Source organism: Aulostomus chinensis, chromosome 1, assembly GCF_037954235.1.
Source record: "Aulostomus chinensis isolate RoL2024-O1b breed Wild chromosome 1, RoL_Achi_v1.0, whole genome shotgun sequence".
NCBI classification, from domain to species: Eukaryota; Metazoa; Chordata; class Actinopteri; order Syngnathiformes; family Aulostomidae; genus Aulostomus; species Aulostomus chinensis.
Window position 1 is genome coordinate 50,112,539 of NC_141320.1, and position 17,079 is coordinate 50,129,617.

Here is a 17,079-nt window from a genome sequence, read left to right on the forward strand (position 1 = left end):
GGTGAGAGCACCGAATCCTAGCCACTAGACCATCAGGGACCACACTGACCTCTCCAACAACAGAGACTATAGACAATGACTCAAGAACACAGGACTCTGTGGTCTCAGCTTGAGATGCAGAGGGTCCACCAAGACCACCAGACACCTCAGCCCCCTAAAGACAGTCCACCCCCAGGATCCTGCCCCCTCTGCTCCAACTCAGCCCTCCATTCATAACGTGACTTTCGCTACATCCAAATTGCCAAGCGGAAACCTACGTCCTCCTGCTACGACCTACAGCTACGTCCTCCTGCTACAACCTGAACATGGCGGCACCACTCAGACACCCTAGAAGATTGGTGGGGAAGCACGACCTCTGCTGGCAGAGCACAGACACCGCAATTAGGTAGACAGCACCAACGAAAGCCCCACCTGCTGGCCTGACTGTGGTACTGCACTCCACTCTGAACAAACCCTTCACTCATTCTCTATTATTAAGCACGTTAACGCACCTGTACAGGTGTGTTCACATTATATACATATTATATGTTTATGCTTGGCCGTTTTTGATGAACTTGGGCGGGACTCTGGTGCAGGGATGAGGTCATGGAGCTGATCTGGGAGCAGTCCTGATGTTAAATGCTGTGATGAAGGACAGCGTGGAGGAAAAATGAGTCAATTTTAAATTGTCAACAGTTTAACGTTGTTGGCAGGACTCCAACCTGAGCAGGGAGACCCCAATGGATTTCTAGTCCATCGCCTTCACCACTCGGCCACAACGACCACATTCACACACATTTGTAGGAGACTGAAATTAGACAATGAAAGTTCATGTCAGCACAGTCAAATATTTTTTTGTCCTCTCTCAAAGACAAACTATTTGTGTGTGTGTGTGTGTGTGTGTGTGTGTCAGTGTTGTGACTGAGCAGTGAAGAAGACGACCTTCTGACTCCATTTTCTTTGTTGCTCTTCTATCAGTTCCTCAGTTTCACTCATCAAGTGTAGCAGCTTTGACAGGTTTACTTCTCTGTGTGTTCACAACTTTGGTCTTTAAACTCCTGACAAACTCACCACGTCACACATTTGGTGAATTAAAGCAACAAATAATGACATCATGATGATTCAGGTTCGGGGGGCACGGCCTGGAGGCAGAGTGGCCGTCTAGCAGAGTTGCTGGTTCAGTTCTCACTTCAGCTGGTGACCATGTTGAAGTGTCCTTGAGCAAGACACTGAGCCCCTCATTGCTCCTGATGACCAGCATCCAAGACCAACAAGCTTCTGATTGGCTCTGATTCTCTGAGCCAAAGTCCAACACAGGAAACAGAAACTCTTGAGGTTGTCTCACATTTTTTAAAGAAACTCAGCACAGGACAGTGATAGGAGGCTGGTTTCCTTGATGTGGGCTTCACCTCCACTGCTGTCCACATTTAAATGCTGGCTGATGCTGGTCCCCTGTTGAAACCTGGACCAGACCAGGGACCTTCAGACCTTCAGTCTAACGCTGTTCCAGCATTGGATGAAAGAGACTGGTGCCCTCATCTTCTTCAACATTGACTTGTTCTACCAGGACAAGAGAATCTGAGCTTGGATGTCATTTAGCAGTCAAAGGCTTGTTAAACTGGTCAACATCAGCTGGTGTTCACTCTGATGATGTAGCGATGGTCTGGATTCTTCCTTCTGGAGCACCAAGCTGCTGGGAAGAAGCCTGATGATGTCAGAGTTGTGTTCAGTGGCTCCTGCTGGGTCCATTTCTGACAAATGGGCTCCAAAGAGTTCACTGTTTCAAAGGCTCAGAGAACGCAGCACATCATGGTGGTCAGGAGACGCGGTGGCCGAGTGGTTAAGGTGATGGACTGCTGATCCATTGAGCTCTGCAGGTGTGGGTTCCAATCCCATCCTCGTCGTAGGAGACTTTGGTTTCTGCTCCTAGATTCTGGAACGACTCTGAAGTGTGAGGCTTTTCAAGAGGAGATCCTGCAGCACCAGAGAGCTGCAGTTCCAGGGCCCCACAGCACCACCTACTGAATTGGATGATAAAATGCAGTCCTGGACTTTAGTTTTTTGGTGACAGCAGCACCTATCGAATTAGATGATAGCAAAATACTACTTTCTAACTACAGTATTAAAGGTTTATTCCACCAAAATACTACTTCCTGTCCTTTAGTTTCTAACTACTGTATAAAAGGTTTATTCCAATCCCACCAAAATACTTTCTAATTTATAGTTTTAAAGGTTCATTCCACCAAAATACCTTCTAATTTATAGTTTTAAAGGTTCGTTCCACCAAAATACTTTCTAATTTATAGTTTTAAAGGTTCGTTCCACCAAAATACTTTCTAATTTATAGTTTTAAAGGTTCATTCCACCAAATACTTTCTAATTTATAGTTTTAAAGGTTCGTTCCACCAAAATACTTTCTAATTTATAGTTTTAAAGGTTCATTCCACCAAAATACTTTCTAATTTATAGTTTTAAAGGTTCATTCCACCAAAATACTTTCTAATTTATAGTTTTAAAGGTTCATTCCACCAAAATACTGCTTTCTGTCCAACTTCTCAGTTTTAAAGGTTCCTTCAGTTGAGGGCTCCTGGTCCTGTGTGAGGGGTTGAGGGTCGATATGGGATGATGAGGAAGATTTCATGTCACGATGGTCCTGCTAAAGTAACTGTGAGTCATGACATCAAACAATGTCATCAAAATATGCTTGAACTCTTAAAATGGCAATAAAATCTACTGGAATCATTTTACCACAAACACTTTTATTGTGTTTTTTGTGAGCATCATTTTTCAAACATTATAACATAAACTTTAAAAAGGGTCCATTCACTAACACTCTTACTTGAAGGTAGTCACTGATATCAGTAAACAGCTGATAAAGATTTGTGTTCATGTTTTAGTTCTCTACTCTGACCTGTGCTGAGACACTGGACCAGAGAGGAAGACCTGCTCAGCCTCCTGCATGGACCAATTCTGCAGCTCAGTGATGACGACGAGGGATTCAGCATTGAGTTCATTTTAAACTTTTTGGAGAAAACAACTGTAAATTAACCAGCAGTTACTGGTGATGCTTCACAGTTTCCAAGCTCAAACGGCCTCCTGCTTGTTGGACTCACAATTTCCAAAAAAGGTAGACATCAAAAGTCAAATCATGTTTTTGTTTGGTTTTGTGTTGTTTTGTTTTTTACTGGAGGAAAACTTCAAATTGTGATGATGTGTCTGACTTAGAAACTGAACCCCCAAAAATCAAAAAGTCTCCTTCTTCTGTGCCGTGATCTCTGAGCTGATCATGATTGATCTCATCAATAATCCTTGGCAGCCGACCAGTCACACACAGCCCCCCCCCCACACACACACACACTGAGACATGCAGCAGCTCACAGTAACTGCCTCAGTCACACAGCAGATAGACTCCTTTCTATAACAAGATAAGCAGTAGAAATGGATGGAAGTGATGATGAACTGATGAACAGGTGATTTGTCCAAAAGTCAACATCAGATTCATTTCCAGTCTGTGGAAGCAGTTTCATCTTGAGGTTCCAGGTAAGAACAGCCAGCTGTGGGCTGACACACATCTCTTCAGGAGCACTTCTATGCTCCAAACTTGCCAGGTTGAATTGTGTCTGTATTCTGAGGGCAGCAGGAGGACGGAGGAGTTAGGACACACACTTTTGGAACTGAGAGCAGCTGTGTGTGGGATTTCCCCAGCAAAGATGAAAACCAGCTCCTTCATGCTGGCTATGAAGGCTCACAGTCACACTGAGCCTGCTATAAATACTTTGATATGCAACAGACAGGTTTTTCTTCTGGTAGTTTGTTATCAACTGTTGTCACATTTATGGATCAATTTAGCTGATAAGATGAAGGCTCCAAAGGACCAGCTGGAGATGCCGGGGATTGAACCTGGGGCCTCATACATGCAAAGCATGCGCTCTACCACTGAGCTACATCCCCTCTGTCAGAGTCACTGTTTAACTGATGCAGCAACACAAACACAGACACAACATTTTTTAAATTATTATTCTTCATTTTAGGGAAAAAAGGAAGTCAGCCTGTGATCTCAAAGGCTCTGTGATCTCAGGAGTTTCACTGTGACTTCAGCCCTCACAACCTTAGACCACAGAGGCAAGTCAGGCTCCAGGAAGCTGAGGCTGCTCCGTTCTCAGTCCAGTCCAGAGGGAAGGTTTCCCTCTCAGAAGCTTTCCAATCCAGTCCAGATCCTCTCTGACTAGCAGGAGTCTTTGACCAGGAAATGAGAATTATATTGAACGTCTGCTCATCCTCAGAATGAAGTAAAAGTATTTGTGTTCCTAAAATAATCTCCAGATGCTAAGATCAATTATTAACATTGATTGACAGCTCTAAACTGACCCACCATCACTATACAGTTGCAACTGAAATATTGAGAAATATTTCAAGGAAGCAGCAGGCCCTCATCCGCCCCGGTCCACCTGACTGTGTCCCCTGAGACAGATGACAGCTCACTTCTGGCAGAGGCAGTTGGGTTGAGGACCGTTGCTGATGTCATCAACCGATGTCTCCATCACCAAAGGTGACAGACAGGATGGTCATGGACATAAAACAGAGGCCAAAGAATGAGAAAGAATGGTTGTCCTGACTGAAGTTTAGCTTGAGCTTTTTAATTTGTTACTAAAGAAAGTATTGGTACAAGTAAAGGCAGGCGAACTTTCCACAAATATTCAGAATTAACTTTGACAACCAAAACATGAACCAAGACGACAAAATAGTGAACATGAAAAAGGAACCAGTCCCACCTTCTTGTGTGTTCCTGCTGAAGTAAATGTTTATGAAGATTTGTTGTGTTCTTTTTCCAAAGGTCCAGCCAGCATTGCAGGTCTCAGGAGGAGGAGCCACTTCAGCAGGATTTGTGGGACAAATCCCCCCATGGTGAGACCTGTCCAGCTCCCTGCAGCTCTGCAAGTGTTACCAACTCTTCATTCCAGCTGTTTGGTTGAATCCCATTTTTTCACCTTTGAACCTTTTGAACACTGATGAGGAGGTGAGGCTGGAGGCAAAACCACAACCTCACGTCATCTCACAGGATGAACCAAAATGCCAGACACTTCCTGTCACTGCTCCAGCACCACCTGTCTCCCCTCCATGTCTTTACCATCTGTGCAGCTTCCTGCTGTCCCTGGACCCTCACAGGTGATCGCTCCACCTGGAGCCTCACAGATGGGTTCTAACCTCCCAATACCTGCAGCCCAGCCTCGACCCACTCAGACACAGTCACCCGTTCAAGCTGGGCCTGGTACCACACTCCAGTACAGACAGAGAGAAAGAAGACACACGGGATCCTTTAAAGAAAATGCAGTAAAGACAGGAAGCCCCCATTACATTGTCAGTGTTTCAGTGACTGGCATTGTGAAGAGACTGAGACAAAGTCAGTTATGAATGGAGGGCTGAGTTGGAGCAGAGGGGGGCAGGATCCTGGGGGTGGACTGTCTTTAGGAGGCTGAGGTGTCTGGTGGTCTTGGTGGACCCTCTGCATCTCAAGCTGAGACCACAGAGTCCTGTGTTCTTGAGTCATTGTCTATAGTCTCTGTTGTTGGAGAGCTCAGTGTGGTCCCTGATGGTCTAGTGGCTAGGATTCGGCGCTCTCACCGCCGCGGCCGGGGTTCGATTCCCGGTCAGGGAATGAGTTATTTAGAGGTTGAGGGAGAGGTGATCAGGTGGTCCACATGATGGTGGAGGTGATGAACTGTGAGTCCATCATGGCTCCACTCTCACCCCCATTGTAGTGTTCTTGGTTCACTCTGCCATGGCCCCATGTTGAAGGGTGAATGTCTCATTCAGGTTCAACCCTTTGTTTGACTCTATTAAGTCACTGACTCCTGCAAGGACAAACTGTAATCCTCCTTAGTAGCTTTGGTTCCTTGCAGCACAGAAAGTCTGTTCACTGATGTAGGAACTGGAAAACTTAGAGCTCCGTTCCTTCGTTCCTTCCTACACTGAGCAGAACAAACACAGAACAGAGAGCAGTTCCTCCTACAGTTCTCAGAAAGTCTGAGGGCACCAAAGAAAGGAGGGAAATGCAATCAATGTTGAATTATTTTACATTTCTTATATTTGATCAAAGATAGAACTTAATAAGCGTCCATCAACCTGCAGGACAAACTCCTTCACTGTGTGGGAGGTTCAGAGTCCCTGGTTTGATTGCAGCTTTGACCTGAGCAGGTGTTCATCCTCATCTCAGTAACAGGGGACACTTTATCACAGCAGTGGACAAACATCAGCATTCATCACCCAGCAGCTCCTCTGATCAACAGACCAAGCTGAAGTATTCTGAGAAGGAGGGCATGGATCCCTCTACCTCTCACATGCTAAGCTAGCACTCTACCATTGGAGCTAAGTCCCCTTTTGAGCTTCCATTTGAGTTTTCTGTTCCCATCTCTATGGTAACGGTCAGTTTTGACCCACATCTTCAATCAGCTGTAAAATTCACTAAAAACAATTTTCTATCATCCAAGTTGTTTCCATCTCTTGGTTTCCTTGTTAGGCTTCCTTATCCATGGAAATATTGATTTGAATATTTTGTTGTGGGCCTCTGGACCTTTTTTTAGTCAGTAAACCCTCGATTTCAATTAAAAAAATGATAAAATGAACCTTTGGGTTTGGCATAAAAGTATTTTTTTCAGCAACAGAACTTTAATATAAACACTAAATGAAAAGCAGAACAGGCCAGAACACAAACTCTGCTCTGCCGTCCTTCCTGGTTACTGGGCATGGACTGCTGGAAGGGGCATTTTCCTCAGAAAGGGACAAGACGTTCATCCACTCTCACCGCTGGCCCTGGGTTGAATGTTGGTGCAAGGAGCTGCACCCATCTTTCCCAGACATCCCCAATGGGGGCAAGCTTGTCAGTTCTTGCTCCGGTGTCTCTGTCGTCAAATCTGAGGACTCTTGATGTTCGTTGAAAGTTCTGAAGTGGCCTTGTGGCCCGGAACATATTTCTGCCTGTCGATGCGTCCCAGAGACGATCAGTGGCCTCACTGCAGGATCTGAACACTCCAGGAAGAAGAAGAACACCAACAGAAGCATCCAGGTGTCCCTCATCAATGTCTTTCCACTTGTCACCATGGACTTTTTTTCCTTTGAGGTTTGTCACAGCAATGCTGACTCTTTTTAGTGACAGTGGCATGAACAGAACCATCAACCATAAACAGCTCCAAACATGTCTTGATGTCAGTGCCTCTTGTCACAGCAAACCTTGTGATTCCAGGGCTCATTTTGATGACATCAGCAGCAGCTTCCCTGCCATGTACATCAGGAGACACTGAGCTCCAGCCAATGTTCCCTCTAGTTTTTCATGTGTCTGGTTATCCTCACAAGCTCCCTGAGCTCACTGAGGACCACTGTGAGCACCGTCTGAGGTAGGACCTGCATGGAGGGCAGAGAGAGAGAAGAATCAGGGACAAGGATCTGTCGGTTTGCTGCTTTATGAAAATATTGTAAATGATTATTATTCTTCATAATATTGTTTTAGTAACCTGCTTAGGAGTTGTGAATGATGCAGAGTCCATGGGAAACAGCTAATGCTGTGGTACCCCCCCCCCCCCCAAGTTACTGTACAAACCTCAGAAACCTTTTGCCATAATAAGACAAGATGTTGTTATAGAGATGTAAAGATAAACCTATAGAGATGTACATGTATATAGATGTAGTCAAGTCAAGTCAGTTTTATTTGTATTGAACCAAATCACAACAAAGTTCTCTCATGACTCTTTACTAGTAGAGCAGGTCCAGCACCAAACTCCTTCAATGAACCTCCACCCAACAGTTCTCCACCAGCAGCACATCCTTCAACAGTGGTGACAAAAACCTTCCTTTTAACAGGCAGGAACATCGAGCAGATCCAGGATCAGTGGGGACGGCCTTCTGCTTTGACCGGTTGGGGGGAAAGAGAGCAGGAGAGCGGGGCAGAGACAAAGACAGAGAATGGAGGAAGACAGATATACAGAAGGAAAGAGAGGGACAGAGATAAAGAGAGAGAGAAGGGAAGAGACTGATGGACAGACGATGAGCAGGTGGAGCTACGGGTGGCAGCTTGAGCCTCTTCAGGTCTGCAGCCTCCTCCAGCAGCACCGACATCTGGGATGAAGGGAGAGGGAGTTAGTGACACATCTGAGTATGATTTATAAATGACAAATAAAGGAGGACAGAGAGGAGTAGAGAGAAGCCCAGTGCACCATGGGAGATCCCCCAGCAGCCTAAGCCTATAGCAGCATATCTAAGGGCCACCCTAAGCAGCCCAACTATAAGCCTGATCAAAAAGGTTGCTCTTAAAGGTCGAGAGGGTGTCTGCATCCTGGACTGAAACTGGGAGACGGTTCCACTGGAGGGGAGCCTGATAGCTGAAGGCTCTGGCTCCCAGTCTACTTTTAGAACTCTAGGAACCACCAGTAACCCTGCATCCTGGGAGCGAAGGGTTCTAGCTGGATAATAGGGGACTCGGAGCTCTGTCAGGTAGGAAGGAGCCTGACTGTTGAAGACTTTGATGGTAGAAGGAGAATTTAGAATTCTATTCTGAATGTGATAGGGAGCCATGCAGAGAAGCCAGTACAGGAGTACTGTCTACTAGTTCTAGTCAACACGCGGGCCGCAGCGTTCTGGACCAGCTGGAGAGTTTTCAGGACCTACTTCTTCTTTTGGTCACAGGTTTGAAGATACCTGTGGAAGTGAAAGGAAAGGCTGTGAGAGCCACACCTCTCCAGTGACCTGGGACATGATGGCAGTGGTGGGATTTGAACCCATGCCTCCTTAGAGACTGGAGCCTTAATCCAGCGCCTTAGACCGCTTGGCCACACTACCTCACTGTGCTGCTCTCTGAGTTGGTCTGCTAAAGGCATGTTGAAGAGGAAGTAACAATGATATCAAACTTATTCTGAAGGGGGACCCCTTTCCTCCACGGTCACAGGAAGTGACAACAGCGCTGCTAGAAGCAGGAAAGAAATGGTAAAAGGACTCAGTTTGTACAGAGCCTTTCTACCTCAGCAGCCCTCAAGGAGCTGAACAATGTCCTCTCATTCACACACACTCACACACTGATGCTGAAGGCTGCCATGCAAGGAGCCAACCTACTCATCAGAAGTATTTAGGGGTTCAGTCTCTTACTCAAGGACACTTTGACATGGTCACTGGAGAAAGTGAGGATCAAACCAGCCACCCTTTGGTTGCCAGACGGCCACGCTACTCCTGAGTCATATGACCTGGATAAGATGGTGAACTACAGCTGATCGCCATGCTAGCAAACCCTCTTTTGTTTGGTTTGGTTGTTGTTTAGTGACTGTGGATGAATACACAGGAGAAGTTGAGCATAAATTTGTGTTCCCTGTTCACTTGAATATCTGCAGGAGTGTGAGGTGGAAATAATACTTGGAGGAGAATGAGAGTTCAGTCTCAGCGCAAAGACCTGTGCTGACACTAAAACATGTCAGCCCACAGAACAAAGATGGCAGTCCTCTGGGAAAGCAGGTACACCACACATACATGAAGAAACCCTACAGGAAACAAATATGTTGCCAGAGACTTTTACTCTGTTTTTGTTGTTTACCCAAGTACAGGATTGGAGGGAGACTGATGGTTGCTGTTTGGGTTTTTGGAAAACAAGGAGGCTGTGGGTTCAAGCTGGATTCTCAGAGACTATTTCCCCAACCTCTACAATGGCATCTACACTGTCATCCAGTCACGTAACTGAAGTCATCCAGTCACGTGACTGAATTCATCCAGTCGCGTGACTGAAGTCATCCAGTCGCGTGACTGAAGTCATGCAGTCGTGTGACTGATGTCACTTGGCAGGACTCTCATTGCCGTCTCATTCAAGAAAAGAATCCAGACTCCACCTGTGGCTCCATGATAACTGATGGACCTCTGGTTGGAGGCTGGACGATGATGTTTGGACTGGAAGGAAAACTCCTTGTCCAAATTCCATTGTGTTCAAGTTTAAAGTCCCACAATCAGAAGTAGCTGAATCTGACAGGTGGAGGTTTGGAACTACAAGATGGTGATGTTTCCTTGACTTGATGCTCTGACTGTCAGGGTGGATGACAGCTTCTTCTGCTGCTGCATCTGAGTGGCTATGATTGGAGGTTTTACCTCCCAAGGTTGTCTGGTTCCAGGGGAAATTCTAAAATTCCAGTCCCCAACCTGGGCTGTTCTGAAACTCTTCTCCTGAATCACTCCTGAGCTGCAGCAAGAACAAATACCAGTGCCAACCAGATCAACTTCATGGCTGCTAACAGCCTCAGACACTTGATTTCCATCAATCTGGAGCCAAGAAGGCCCTCACCTGTGGTTCTCCTCCAGGAGGGTCCAGGTTCTGCCATTGGGGCTCCTGGTGCCACTGCCAGAGAGCCTCAGCTGCACACTGCAACATTTCAACAGGAGATTGACATTCCTTCAAATGTCCTGACATCTGATTCCAATGGTTCTGTTCCATATTTATATTTTAAATCAATCACACAATGAAAGCTGCCTCAGCTGGTTTAAGTGAGAGAACAAGCTAAGAGATCTGAAACCAGTAAAATATGCTTTTCTGTGTGCAAACTAGTGAGGGGCATGGAAGGATATTTTACCACCAATACAGAACCCAGACTTTAGTCATGTGATGAGATGGAGACTCTGATGATGAAGTTAATGGACAAAATGTGAATTGAAGGATGAACACAAATGGGTTTTTGAACCAAACACATTTCTTCAGCAGACTTTAATCCAACATCGAAGTTAGAGTTTGGTGGCTGCTCCATGTTGGAGGAAACCAGGCAATGTTGGACCATCACAGGGAAGCTCCTTTGCCTCCTCTGCTGCCAGTTTAACCACTCACTCCCATCAGTGGAGAGCAGCTTCAACTGGGTTTGGAATGTACCACTGTGGATGCATGGGAATGTGGAGAAAATGTCCTTTGTCAGAAGTGGGATTCGAACCCACGCCTCCAGGAGAGACTGCGACCTGAACGCTGCGCCTTAGACCGCTCGGCCATCCTGACAGACACTGACAGTTGCAGACTGAATTAATTCACTGACAAAGTAGAATTTTTTTCCACAGGAGCTACTGGCTCCTTAGTTGTTGCATTTATTGTTAACATTAAACACACAGTCTGTGTTCATGGCAGTAAGAAATGAACCAGAACATTAGAGCCACATTGCATCTCTTGATCAGTTTGTTACATGGGACACATTCCAGACAGGAAGGTCCCACCAAGACTTGAACTGGGATCACTGGATCCAGAGTCCAGAGGGCTCACCATTCCACCATGGAACCAAATACAAGGAGGAGGTTCCTCTAAATACCACTTGACATCACCTGCAATCAACCTGTTGCTATTTGGAGGTTCATCTTGCTCTTGTTCCAGACTACATTGGCAAAAGGATCATGAACCACAAGGAAATCATGGAACTCCAGATTGATTCAGGACTTTCTAACTCCATCGTATGACCTGGGAGCAAAGACTGGCCAGGCCTTCTTTAATTTATCAGTTAATTACTGCTTCAACAAACATGCCACTTAATTAAGTTACCAGAATTTCTCTCATTGAAAAACCCACCAGCCTGATTTCTTGACACGACATGAAAAATTCTCCAAGAACCCACAGTCGGGTGGAAAGATACCAGGTTAACCAGGAGGAGTCCTGTTCCTGAACCATGGATGGAACAAAGTCCACTGGAAAACTCAGCAGTTCCTGAGTGCCAGATCCATCCGGGAGCTTGGGTCTCCCCTTGACTGTGGTGATCCATGAGATCAAGGAGGACAGAGGAAAGAAGGATCCTGTTGGAGATCTCCTCCCTTCTTCCTCCACTTCACTACTACTTGGATGTCAGGAATATGAGGTACTTTACTCAAATGAGGTATTAGGAGTTTCCTGTTTGCCAAGAAGGAAGTCAGAGGTTCATACCTCACTTGTTGGTGGTGCCCTCAACCTGCTGAGAGCATCACTAAGTTCTCTACAGAGAAACATGGCAGCTCTGCTGAAGGCTGCAGGAAAACTGCTTGAACTGAGACTTGGACTCAGGTCACTGGATTCAAAGTCCAGGGTGCCAACAGGTCCACCAGGGCATCTGTGCTTTACTTACCGTGTAAAAAGGACCACAGTGGTCGTCTGGTTTTAATTTAACAAACAAATACGGTTGAAAACTTTGAGACAGAGGCACAGGGCTCTTATTTGAAGGACCATGGGATGGGAAATATCCCAGACCTCTGAGATCAGAGCGTTCACTTTGATCTCAGGGTCGTGACTTTGGGGGTTCTTCCTTTGGTCTTCAAATACTTGTGTTTTTATTGGCAGAACTTTCAACTTGCATGCAAAAAGAGAATCACAGTCAATGGAAACCCAGCAGACAGTGTTTATTTCTAATAAATCAGACAATCGCACAAATGAGAATGAAAGGAAAAAACAATAAAATGTTTTAAAATCCTTCTCCACTCTAAAGCTTTTTGAAGTTCATTTGAAGGTTCAAAGGTGGAGGTGAGGAGGTCACCCTGATCCTCCCTGTCGTCACTGCCGGGATTCTTTCTTCTGGTGCTGTGGTTCTTCTGATGAAGGGGGCGTGATGTTTGCTGTCTCAGGCTCCACCAAATGTCCTCTTTAGGACGCCACAATGTGGCCTCTTCACTGCTCCATCTTCCCTGCATCGGAGACACCAGGGTTCCTCCTGGTGCCGACCCCATCGTCCTTCTACCCAATGGTGCGGCCATGGATCCTCAGAGGACGCTGGGATCCTTCTTCTCATCAGAGCCACAGTTTTTCCTGGAGGGAACAACAGGAGCTTTGTTGTAATGTTTTGCTCGGTGTTTCCTGCTCAGAGCGTCAGGATCTGTGACGCCATCTTGTGGTAGGGGGTCATCATCTTGTTGTGTGGTAGTGGATTCATTGATCTGCTGTTTCAACACATTCAAGTTCATTATCCTACAAGTCAAAGTACATTTGGTGTGGAGTTTTAGTTTCTGGCCTCAATCATAACGTGTGCCTTTCTTCTTCATGAACATTTCTCAGCTTTGTAAGTTTACCTCAAAACCTCAAAATAGTGCTACAGTGATGTCGGAAGAATTGCTAATGAACTCAAAATAATGCTAACAGTGATGTAGTGATAGTTGCTTCAAACCTCAAAATAATGCGACAGTGATGTTGGAAACATTGCCAATGATCTCAAAATGATGCGACAGTGATGGAGTAAGAATTGCTAATGATCTCAAAGTGATGCTAACAGTAATGTAGTAAGAGTTGCTACGAACCTTTAAATAATGCAACAGTAATGTAGTAAGAGTTGCTACGAACCTCAAAATAATGCGACAGTGATGTCGGAAGAATTGCTAATGATCTCAAAATGATGCGACAGTGATGTAGTAAGAATTGCTAATGAAGTCAAAATGACGCTAACAGTGATGTACTTAAAGTTGCTAATCAACTCAGTGATGCTTAAAGTAATGCAGTACGTGTTTCGAACAACCTCAAAGTGATGCTGACAGTCATGTAGTAAGAGTTGCTACGAACCTCAAATAATGCGACAGTGATGTCAGAAGAATTTCTAAAGATCTCAAAATGATGCGTAAGTGATTTAGTAAGAATTGCTAATGAACTCAAAATGATGCTAACAGTAATGTAGTGATAGTTGGTAATAAACTCAGTGATGCTTACAGTAATGTAGTAAGAGTTGCTACGAACCTTTAAATAATGCAACAATAATGTAGTAAGAGTTGCTACGAACCTCAAAATAATGTGACAGTGATGTCAGAAGAATTGCTAATGATCTCAAAATGATGCGACAGTGATGTAGTAAGAATTGCTAATGAACTCAAAATGATGCTAACAGTAATGGAGTGAAAGTTTCGAATAACCTCAAAGTGATGCTGACAGTCATGTAGTAAGTTTTGCTACGAACCTCAAAATATTGCGACAGTGATGTCGGAAGAATTGCTAATGATCTCAAAATGATGCTAACAGTAATGTAGTGATAGTTGCTAATAAACTCAGTGATGCTTACAGTAATGTAGTCAGTGTTTCGAACAACCTCAAAGTGATGCTGACACCCATGTAGTAAGTGTTTGGAACAACCTCAAAGTGATGCTGACAGTCATATCGTAAGAGTTTCGAACAACTTCAAAGTGATCCTGACAGTCATGTAGTAAGAGTTTCTTTCGTCGTCTTTCGTCGTCCTCCGCTTCATCCGGTGGGTCCGGGTAGCGAGGGCAGCAGTCTCAGCAAGGAAGTCAGACTGCCCTCTCCCCAGCCACTTCAACCAGCTCTTCCGGGAGGATCCCGAGGCGTTCCCAGGCCAGCCGAGAGATATCATCCCTCCACCGTGTCCTGGGTCGGCCTCCTCCCAGTTGGACATGCCTGGAAAACCTCCAGAGGGAGGCGCCCAGGAGGTATCCTCACCAGATGCCCGAACCACCTCAACTCGCTCCTCTCGACATGGAGGAGCAGCGGTTCTACTCTGAGTCCCTCCCGAATGACTGAGCTTCTCACCCTATCTCTAAGGGAGAGCCCAGCCACCCTGCGGAGGAAACTCATTTCGGCCGCTTGTATTCGCGATCTTGTTCTTTCGGTCATTACCCAAAGCTCATGACCATAGGTGAGGATTGGAACGTAGATTGACCGGTAAATCGAGAGCCTGGCCTTTTGGCTAAGCTCCCTCTTCACCACAACAGACTGGTTTAGCAACCGCAAGACTGCGGATGCCGCCCCAATCCGCCTGTCAATCTCCTGCTCCATCTTACCCTCACTCGTGAAGAAGACCCCGAGATACTTAAACTCCTCCACCTGAGGTAAGACCTCCCCCCCGACCCGGAGTGGGCAAACCACCCTTTTCTGGCTGAGGACCATGGCCTCAGACTTGGAGGTGCTGATTCTCATCCCAGCTGCTTCACATTCGGCTGCAAACTGTCCCAGCAAGAGCTGGAGGTCGTGGCCCGATGGCGCTAAGCGGACTACGTCATCCGCAAACAGCAAAGACGACATCCTCCCGCCACCAAACTCAACCCCCTCCACCACCCGGCTGCGCCTAGAAATTCTGTCCATAAAAGTTATGAACAGAACCGGTGACAAAGGGCAGCGTTGGCGGAGTCCAACCCTCACCGGGAACAAGTCCGACTTACTACCGGCCACACGGACCAGACTCTCACTCCTCCGGTAGAATGGCCGAATGGCCCTTTGTAAAGGGCCATCCACCCCGTACTCCCGGAGTACCCCCCACAGTATGCTCCTGGGAACACGGTCATAAGCCTTCTCCAAGTCCACAAAGCACATGTGGACTGGTTGGGCAAACTCCCATGCCCCCTCCAGCACCCTTGCGAGGGTGAAGAGCTGATCCATGGTTCCACGGCCAGGACGAAAACCACACTGCTCCTCCTCAATCTGAGGTTCGACTATCGCCCTGACCCTCCTCTCCAGTACCCTGGCGTAGACCTTACCAGGGAGGCTGAGAAGTGTGATCCCCCGATAGTTGGAACACCCCTCTGGTCCCCTGTCTTAAAGACGGGGACCACCACCCCGGTCTGCCACTCCAAAGGCACTTCCCCCGATGTCCACGCAATGTTGCAGAGACCTGTCAGCCAAGACAGCCCCACTACATCCAGAGCCTTGAGATACCCGGGGCGGATCTCATCCACCCCCGGGGCTCTGCCACCGCGGAGTTGTTTAACTGCCTCGGCGACTTCTGCCCCTGAGATTGGACGACCCCCCCCCCAAGCACTCCCCAGACTCTGTCTCCTCCACGGAGTACGTGCTGGTGGGATTGAGGAGTTCCTCAAAGTATTCCTTCCACCGCCCAATTATCTCCCCAGTTGACGTCAGCAGCCTCCCACCCCCACTGTAAACAGTGTGGGCAAGTTGCCGCCTTCCCCCCCTGAGGCGACGGACGGTTTGCCAGAACCTTTTTGGAGCCGACCGATAGTCGTTCTCCATGGCCTCACCGAACTCTTCCCATGCCCGAGTTTTTGCTTTGGCGACCGCCACAGCTGCACACCGTTTGGCCTGCCGGTAGCGGTCAGCTGCCTCTGGAGACCCACAGGCCAGCCGTGCCCTGTAAGCCTCCTTCTTCAGCCTGACGGCTCCCCTCACCTCTGGTGTCCACCAGCGTGTTCGAGGATTACCCCCGCGGCCGGCCCCAGCAGCCTTGCGGCCACAGCTCACAGCAGCCGCCTCGACAATGGCAGAGCGGAACATGGCCCATTCGGACTCAATGTCCCCCACTACCCCCATGATGTGATCAAAGCTCTGCCGGAGGTGGGAGTTAAAGATCGTTCTGACTGGTTCTTCTGCCAGGCGTTCCCAACAAACCCTCACTACTCGTTTGGGCCTGCCAGGTCTGCGCAGCATCTTCCCCTGCCATCTGATCCAACTCACCACCAGGTGGTGATCAGTTGACAGCTCAGCTCCTCTCTTCACCCGAGTGTCCAGAACATGCGGTCGCAGGTCAAATGATACGACTATAAAATCGATCATAGACCTGCGACCTAGGGTGTCCTGGTGCCATGTGCACCGGTGGGCATCCTTATGCTCGAACATGGTGTTCGTTATGGCCAAACTGCGACTTGCACAGAAGTTCAATAACTGAACACCACTCGGGTTCAGGTCGAGCCTGCCGTTCCTCCCAATCACACCTCTCCAGGTCATGCTGTCGTTGCCCACGTGAGCGTTGAAGTCTCCCAGTAGGACAATGGAGTCCCCAGCCGGGGCACCATCCAGTACCCTTCCCAAGGACTCCAAAAAGGGTGGGTACTCTGAACTAGTTTTCGGCGCATATGCGCAGACCACAGTCAGGACCCGTTCCCCGACCCGAAGGCGCAGGGAAGCAACCCTTTCGTCCACGGGGGTAAACCCCAACGTACAGGCAGAGAGTCGAGGGGCAACCAAAAAGCCCACCCCCGCCCTCCGCCTCTCACCCGGAGCAACTCCAGCAAAAGAGAAAGTCCAACCCCTCTCAAGGACTCGGGTTCCGGACCCAGAGCTATGTGTGGAGGTGAGGCCGACTATATCTAGCCGGTAACACTCAACCTCTTCCACCAGCTCCAGCTCCTTCCCCACCAGAGAGGTAACGTTCCATGTCCCAAAAGCCAGCTTCCATGTCTGTGGTTCAGACAGCCGAG

The 17,079-nt window shown here is 47.4% G+C and overlaps 1 non-coding gene across 1 annotated transcript; it reads right to left on the reverse strand.

Annotated features, from left to right (window-relative positions):
* Nucleotides 1–3,858: 3,858 nt before the first annotated feature.
* trnaa-ugc (transfer RNA alanine (anticodon UGC)) lies at nucleotides 3,859–3,930 on the reverse strand. The gene has a single exon. It is a non-coding gene; the product is annotated as a tRNA-Ala (tRNA).
* Between the last annotated feature and the right edge of the window lie 13,149 nt (nucleotides 3,931–17,079).